The 8,800-nt window shown below is 41.2% G+C and overlaps 1 pseudogene; it reads right to left on the reverse strand.

Moving 5' to 3' along the window:
- Positions 1-6,161: 6,161 nt before the first annotated feature.
- LOC117509021 lies at positions 6,162-7,994 on the reverse strand (annotated as a pseudogene).
- Positions 7,995-8,800: the final 806 nt, after the last annotated feature.

An 8,800-nucleotide genomic window follows, 5' to 3' on the forward strand; every position in this document is an offset into this window, starting at 1 on the left:
TACACCAGAATTAATGACGTCATCATCACAGGTTTTTACATCAAACCACGGTCCTATGCACGGGCGGTGATAGATGAGAGCGGAGGGGAGCCCAGTGAGCAGGAGGTCAGCTCTGTGGAGCAACGGGTGGCTGACTTCCTTCAATCCAAAGGTATAGAGATGGATTTGAGCAATATTGAAGCGTGCCACCCTCTGCCCCGGAGAGATGACGGTGACAAACGAGTCGTCATCATGAGATTTATTAACAGAAAACACAAAACCGCACTGTTAAAACAAGGAAGAAAATTGAAAGGGTCAAACGTTTTCATCAATGAACATCTGACCAAGCGAAACGCCGACATTGGCAGAAAAGCACATTTCTTAAAGAAACAGGGAAAAATACATCACACATGGACTTCAAACTGTAAAATATTAATTAAATTGAACGGAACGCCCGAACAAGCAAAAGTCATACTAATTAGAAACATCGAGGAGCTGGACAAATATGAACAATAAGGTATGAGGACTCAAACACAACACAGCACCATGAGACAGACTGGAGCAATCTATTCCTCCACATCATCTACACCTGGAGACAAGAGGGATATAATGACCAAGGAAAATGATCTGTTTATTTCTGCCCAGGAGCTCTGCCTAGAAACATTTAATTATAATAATTCTGCTAACTGCCCCTTCGAATCTGATAATGATCCAGATTCCTTTTTTTGTGAGAATATCATGCGACAGTGCATATATTTCACAGAACAACAATTCAAAGATTATAAAATCAACAATGAAGATTTTTCAATTATACATTTCAACAGTAGAAATCTTTCTCATAATATGTCCAGTATTAATGACTGTTTGAAAACATCCCAAAAACTTTTTCATTTATTGCAATTTCAGAAACACAGTTAACTGAGGATAATAAAGATCTAGTATATCTTGATGGTTACGAACTGTTCCTGGTTAATAGGCAGACGAGAAGGGGCGGAGGCGTTGCATTGTATGTACGATCAGATTACAACTGTAAATTAGTTAACAACATGTCATTTTCAGTGGACAACATCATGGAATGTGTTACTGTAGAAATTACATTCATAAACTCCAAAAACATGGTTGTTAGTTGCATTTATTTAGGTATTTAGTTGCAAATATTGACACCTTTGAAGATGTTGTCTTGGGAATGTATAACAAAATTAACAGAAATAAACACTTATTTGTCTGTGGAGATTTCAATATAGATTTTTAAAATCCTCACAATCATCCACAAATCACCTCATTTATAAACACCTTGTACTGTTTGGGACTGTTTCCAACCATCATTCATCCTACCAGAATAACTATGGACTCAACAACTCTTATCGACATTATTTTAACCAACGCTGTATCCGGTAATCTTAGTGCGGGACTACTGGTCAGTGATATTACTGATCATTTGCCTGTTTTCTCAGTTTTTGCATTGGAGGGCTGTTATAAGTATCGAAGTAATACTAAAATCATGAGTAGAAAAGTAACACCTGAATCAATTGAAAATTTAAGGGAGGATTTATCAAGTCAGAACTGGTCAAATGCTTTTGTTGTTGATGTTGACAGGTCATATGATGCTTTTATTTCCATTATTTCCAGGTTATATGACAAACACTGTCCTCTTGTTGACAAAGTGTACAAAAGTCAATACAGCAATAAACCATGGATAACTAAGGGACTTCAGAGGGCATGTAAAAAGAAAAACTTACTGTATAAACAATTCATAAATCTACAAACTAAGGAAGCAGTAAGAAAAGATATTACAGTGAGTTACTGGTCAAAAGTAGAAATAATATCAAAAATACATGGAACATTTTAAATGAAATAATAAATAAGAATATAACTACTAGAGATTATCCTTCATTTTTTCATATTAATAACAACATCACAATTGATAACAACAAGTCCATTGCTGACCTCTTTAACAAATACTTCGTTAATGTGGGTCAAAATCTTCCAAGTAAAATTGATTCATCGACTAATAACTTCTGGGTAAATAATTCAACATTTAACAAGTCTGTTTCAATCTTTATTGGTGGTACTGATGAAATGGAAATACTTGATCTGGTTCATGGTTCAAAAAGTAAGAAATTGACTGATTTCAATAATTTGGATATGGCTTTATTAAATAAAAAAATTGATTGTATAGTAAAACCGTTCAGTCACATTTGCAATATGTCTCTTAGTACTGGTAAATTTCCCTCTCAAATGAAAATAGCCAAAGTAATACCTCTGTTTAAAACTGGTGACAAACACACCATTTCTAATTATAGACCTATATCACTCCTGCCACAATTTTCCAAAATTTTGGAAAAAATATTTGCTAAAAGATTGAATGATTATTTATTGAAGCAGGACATAATAAGTGAAGAACAATATGGATTCAGAATGTTTCGAACTACATCACAGGCTTTGATGGACTTTGTGGAAAATATAGCAACTGCAATTGACAATAAACAATACACAGTAGGTGTTTTTTTTGATTTGCCGAAAGCGTTTGACATGATTAACCATGGAATATTATTAACTAAACTGCAGAAATATGGTATCAGAGGTCTGGCATATGAATGGATAACTAGTTATTTACATGGCAGATTTCAGTATGTTTAATTTAATAATACAAACTCAGGGAAGTCACATGTGGGGTGCCACAGATGTTCAGTGTTGGGTCCTTTGTTGTTTATATTGTATATAAATGATATAAGTTGGGTGTCGAGATCACTGAGATGTGTCCTTTTTGTGGATGATACCACTGTGTTTTGCAGTGGTGATAATCTTGAACAGCTTCTGGACATGGTGGAGAAAGAACTGGAAAAGTTTAAGGCTTGGTTTGACACTAATAAGTTGTCACTCCACCTTGGGAAAACCAAATGTATTTGTCACGTGCCCATGGCTCAAAGGACAGTGACAAGGAGGAGACACAAACGAGAGGATTAGAAAAATGTAAGTATTTATTTACAATAGATTAAATCAATAAGTTAAAAAGTGCAAAAATGTGCAGCTATGCAAAAAGGCGCTCTGTTACTGGTCGGTGCAGCGAGACGTCCTAGAGAGAGAAAGGGAGAGAATAAAATGAATTAGTTGGGCCCACTTAAATAAGAGACATGGACACCGGGCCCAGGTGCCCCTGATTATGGGCCCGCCCCGCTACAGGACGGCGGGGGCCGTCCCCCCCCTCTTCAAAAGGGAAGTCCACCTAAGGACTTTCCAATCCAATTGCAAAACAGCACAATTTTTTATTTATTTATTTTTTTCTGTTTCAGTAGTACCACATGATTATTTATTTATTTTGTTGCACCAAAATTACAATATTATTTACAGCTTACCTATATTCAGCCATATTTTTTCCCTTTACAAACTACTTTAAAATCTGATAGCACTGTTTTTTTTTTCCTTTTTTCCATTGTCAAACAAGAGAAAATCTACCATTTACAAGGAATCAAATTAGACTTAGCTATACAAGGCTAAAGATGACACCAGTTGGTAATGTCACAAGCCTAGCACACATGTCCTCTGCTGCACCTCCAGAGCTCCGGCGCCTGAAACTGGGGAGAGGCAGAAGAGAGACAGGCACAAAAGTTAAGGCAACTTTGCTTTTTCCTTTTTTAAACTGGCGCACGTGACAAAGCATCAGCCAACAAGTTATCAGAACCTTTAATATGATGAATGTCTAAACTGAACGCCTGTAGAAACAGCGCCCATCGAATTAGATGTTGATTTCTACTTTTCAGAGTGCTTAGGAACGTAAGTGGATTATGGTCTGTATAAATGATCAAAGGACCATCACAGCAAGTCACATAAATCTCAAAATTTTGAAGAGCCAAGATAAGTGCGAGAGTTTCCTTCTCAATTGTCGAATAATTTAATTGATATGAATTAAACTTTTTAGAAAAGTAAAAAACTGGTTTGTCAACTCCATCGTGCTCTTGGAGCAAAACAGCACCAGCTCCAACTTGACTAGCATCTACATGAATTTTAAACGGCCGATCCATTATGGGAGCAACAAGGACTGGCTCAACATATAACAGGGACTTGACATTCTTGAAAGCGGTCTGACAAACGGTAGACCACTGAAAACCAACAGTACTTTTCAACAAATTTGTAAGCGGAGCAACAACTGTTGAAAAATTTGGACAAAAACTTCTAGAATAGCCAACCAACCCTAAGAAACCTTTTTAGTAGTTGGAGGCGGATAATCCAAAATTGCTTGTACCTTTGTATCAATTGGTCGCACTTCCCCCTGCCCCACTACATGCCCCAAATAAATAACAGTTGCATGAGCGAACTCACACTTCGCCAGATTGACTGTGAGGCGTGCAGAGGAAAGGCGATCAAATAAGGCACGGATACGCTGGACGTGGTGATTCCAAGTGTCACTAAACACTACTACGTCATCAAGATAGACCGCACAACCTTCCAGACCAGGGGCCTGTACTACGAAGCGGGGTCAACTTACTCAGATGTAACCCAGGGTCAACCTCTTAAACCGGGGTTGACAAAACCTGGTTCCCTCAAGTGGTGGTAAGCGGTACTACGACGCTGATTAAGAGGTTGATTTGTTGAACCTGTGTTAACCTGATTGGAGTTTGTGTGCGATCACATAAAAGGGGCGGGCTGCAGCACACGTTACCATCTGTCAATGATGGCGCGGTCATCCTATTTCACGGAGGAGGAATGCGCGACCATAATGCGGAGTTTCGAGGAGTTCAGAGCGACGTTAAGGGGGAAATCGAACACAGCGACTGCCAATAAAGCAAGACAGGCATGTTGGCAACGTATCGCTGATCGGGTAAATGCGTAAGTACAAATCAACTGTTCACCACATCCATAACAGATGAGTAACCTGTGGAATATGTGATATGTGTAAAAAATGACTGTCGCACATCAATCACGCCCAGATGCGACACGAGTCAGACGTGGGCATATGCCCTAAATAGGTGGTTGGTTTATATAATGTCACCTAAATAGGCCACCTTGACTGTATGATTGCTATTCCTACTCCTGTCCATATTACAGATGCAATCGTGACGCCAAACACACCTGGCAGCAGGTGAAAATGAAGTATAAAAACATCCTGCAGAACGGTAGGTTTATAGCCATAGCATGAATCAATATGTGTGAATCACGAATGGTCACAAAGGATGGTCCCTGCCTCCACCTGATTGCCTATTTCCTGTACAGCAAATAAGAAAAAGGTGTCTGTGAAGGGTACCGGTGGAGGGACGGCACCTGACATTTTCACACCAGCCGAGGAGTTGGCAATAGCCAACAACAGCGGCAGGCCGAACATGGAGGGGCTTGAGGGAGGCATGCAGTCCCATCCTGGTGCCGGGCAGAGCAGCCGTTATGTGCATGGTAATATGACATCCATGTTTCACAGTGAAATGGTGATCACATGATATTCAGGTACATGTGTGTTGTACAGTTGAGGGGGAGAATATGGAGCTCCTCCAGCCACCACAGCCTGGCACCTCCAGAGATCCTCAGGCACAGGTAGTATAGGAATGGAGTAGAATTAACTGTGTCTGATGTAGGCGCAGCCTCACAAGTGCACATGTGTATCTCAGGAGGAGGTGGGTGAGGACTCGGGAGAGGATGATGATGTCGACACCCTAACTGCCGGCACAGATGTGCACATCCAGGTTGGTACATCACTCATACTTTACAGTGAATAATATAGGAAGAGGACGTATCACACTGCAGTGTTGCATCTGTGAATTGAGTGATCGCATTTGTCAGGAGGAGTTACAGCTGCCCCCCTCCCCTCCTGTGGCGACCTCCTGTCGGACAGCACGGAATGAAGGGGTACATGTGCTCTGTGTTCGATCCCTCACTGTCACACTGTATGCCTACATCCTGTCTCACTTACAGTAACTGATTATATAGGCAGGAGCAGACAATGTGCGCAGGCTTTACAAGTGCATGCTGCAGCTTGACTGTGAAAAGAAGAGGCTTGAGATAAAGAAACTGAGGCTCGAAATAGAGAAGCTAGAGTATGACAAAAAGGTACTATATAGGCTACAGTACATCTACATGCACCAGTGATGCTTCAATGTGTGTACCATCATTCACTGATCCCTTCTGTGTTACAGGAAAGGGAGATGCTGAAATGAAACATCCTGAATGTGTTTCTTGTGTGGGTGTGTTCATTTTTATTGATTGAAACATTGATTGGTGATTGCCTCTCTCACTGCACGTCCTGTGGGATGGTCAAGGGTCATGGGGTCAACAATGTCTGGGGGCATGGGAGGGACATTTGGGACTCTTTCCTTCCGAATTGTGGCAATATTGTGAAGTACCACACACGCACTAATGACCTGACAGGCCCTCCCTGGCCTTACACGAAGGCCCTTCAAGCAGCGAAACCGTGCCTTCAGGATGCCAAACGTCATTTCGATCCGGGCCCTTGTGATGCTGTGAGCGGTATTGAAATGTCTCTGCGCCCTTGTTTGTGGGTCCGGATAGGGTGTTGGCAGGTGCCTCAGACACGGGTAACCACAGTCCCCCAGCAGCAGACCATCAAAGTGCCCTTTAATGAAATGGACGATGTCACATGCAAGTCTATGTCCCACAACAACCTTGGGATGCTAATTGCCTTACCCTCTTCAAATCCTGCAGATAGGACGGACTCCCTAAATATGCGGGAGTCATGGACTGCACCTGGCCACCTTGCATCCAGGCTGGTCACCATGTACTGGTGGTCACATGTCATCTAAGGATATACAGCTATTAATGGTCATTCTGTTAACATACCTACATATATATCACTGTGGCATGAAGGTTATCCGACAGAACAGCCCCATGTGGGGAGGAGAGGAATGTGACATATGTAATTATAGTGACTGCATACACTGTATAAAAAAAAAATAGTTGAGAATACTTCAAGTATGCAGGCAACAGTCTGCAGTAAGGCTTTTATGTTGTGCCAATGATGAACTATATACTATAACATATATTTCATAATGGGCACAACATAAAAGTCTTAGTGCAGACTGTTGCCTGCAAGTTTGAAGTATTCTCAACTATTTCTTTTTACAGTGTATCCATAATTGGTCTCTCATGTCACTGTGGACCTGTCTGGTATGTCAGATCAGTGTAAAAGATGAGTTGTGTGCCAAATACATATGTTCAGGTTCAAGGTCAAGTTCAAGTATATTCAGTTATATCACCCATACCAAAGCAACCCTTATGTGGCTGACATAAGTGAAGAGAAGGTGAGCTTGGAGTGGACCACACGATAATAGGTATATGAGATAGGCCGTGTAGTACAGCTATACCTGCACATTGATGCTGTGAAATGATTTGCGATTGACATAATCGCCCTCGTGCTCCCCCAGGGGTGCACTGATTGGGATTTGCGTGCAGTCGAAAACCTAGGAGAGATTGTTATTGATGAGCCCCACCTCGCCTCTTTAATGGACATGCATTGCACCTGTTTTGATATTAATACTTACCCGCGATTGCATAAAACCCTTCTTTGATGTGCATTGCAGATAGATGGCCAGGGAACACGACAAATGCATCTAACAGTTTAGATAGAGCAAGTACATCCTTGTGAATCATACTGCATACAGTATTCTTGCTCAGATGTTCAGCATCACCGATGGAGTACATAAATTGACCACTGGCAAAGTATCTAAGCGCAAGGCACATTATCTGCTCGATCATCAGTGCATTGCTGCGATGTGTGATGTTACAGACGTCCGGCCCGATCAGCTGACACAGATAGTGAATTCCCTCGGCCGAAAATCTATATCTTTCATACAGAATATCGTCCGGGTATGCCAGCGGATTCTGGCGGTCTTTAAATGCCCTCGCCCTACGGAGAGAGCCCCTCACAATTTGTGCTCCTATATCACACGGATCATCCAGGTAGGCCGGCATTGTCCTCGGAGTGATTGCAGGTGGATGGGCGGTACTTATAAGGGGTGTGGTTAAGCGGAAACCTCACACTAATCCTGGAACATAACCTGCTCGGAGCAGGTTTGCCGCACGGTGTAAGTTGCCGTGGCAGCATGCCTCGGTGGAAACATATCCACCTTTCGTAGTACGGGTTAGCCGGGAAGTTACTCCACACGTCATCAACTTACTCCCGAAGTTACCCTGATAAGCCAGTAACCCCGCTTCATAGTACAGGCCCCAGATGTTACCATGTTCATTAACCTTTGAAACGTTGCTGGTGCATTTCGCAGGCCAAAACTCATCACAGTGTATTCAAATAAACCAAATGGAGAAATGACAGCAGAAATCTCTCTTGCACGGGCAGACAACCCAACCTGCCAATATCCCTTTAGTAAATCAAATTTGCTCACAAATTTAACAGAACCAATTTGGTCAATGCAATCTTCCATTCGTGGTAACGGATACGAATCTGGTTATGTCACTTTATTTACTTTTCGATAGTCCGTACAAAAACGTGGCGAGTTGTCTGACTTATCCACCAACAGGCTCAGAGAGGCCCAACTGGAGGATGAGGGGACAGCTATGCCGTTATCCAGCATATACTGGACCTCAGCCTTCTCACTATCCTCACAAGCGAGGAAACTGCCATATATATATATATATATATATATATATATATATATATATATATATATATATATATATATATATGTGTGTGTGTGTGTGTGTGTGTGTGTGTATGTATGTATGTGTATAGGTATATATGTATGTAGGTATATGTATATATTTATTTATTTATGTGTTAGTGGGTATGTATATAGGTATATATGTGAGTGTGTATATGGGTGTGTATAAATGTATATATATGTGTATGTTAATGTATATATGT

The sequence above is a fragment of the Thalassophryne amazonica genome, chromosome 4, assembly GCF_902500255.1.
Source record: "Thalassophryne amazonica chromosome 4, fThaAma1.1, whole genome shotgun sequence".
NCBI lineage: Eukaryota > Metazoa > Chordata > Actinopteri > Batrachoidiformes > Batrachoididae > Thalassophryne > Thalassophryne amazonica.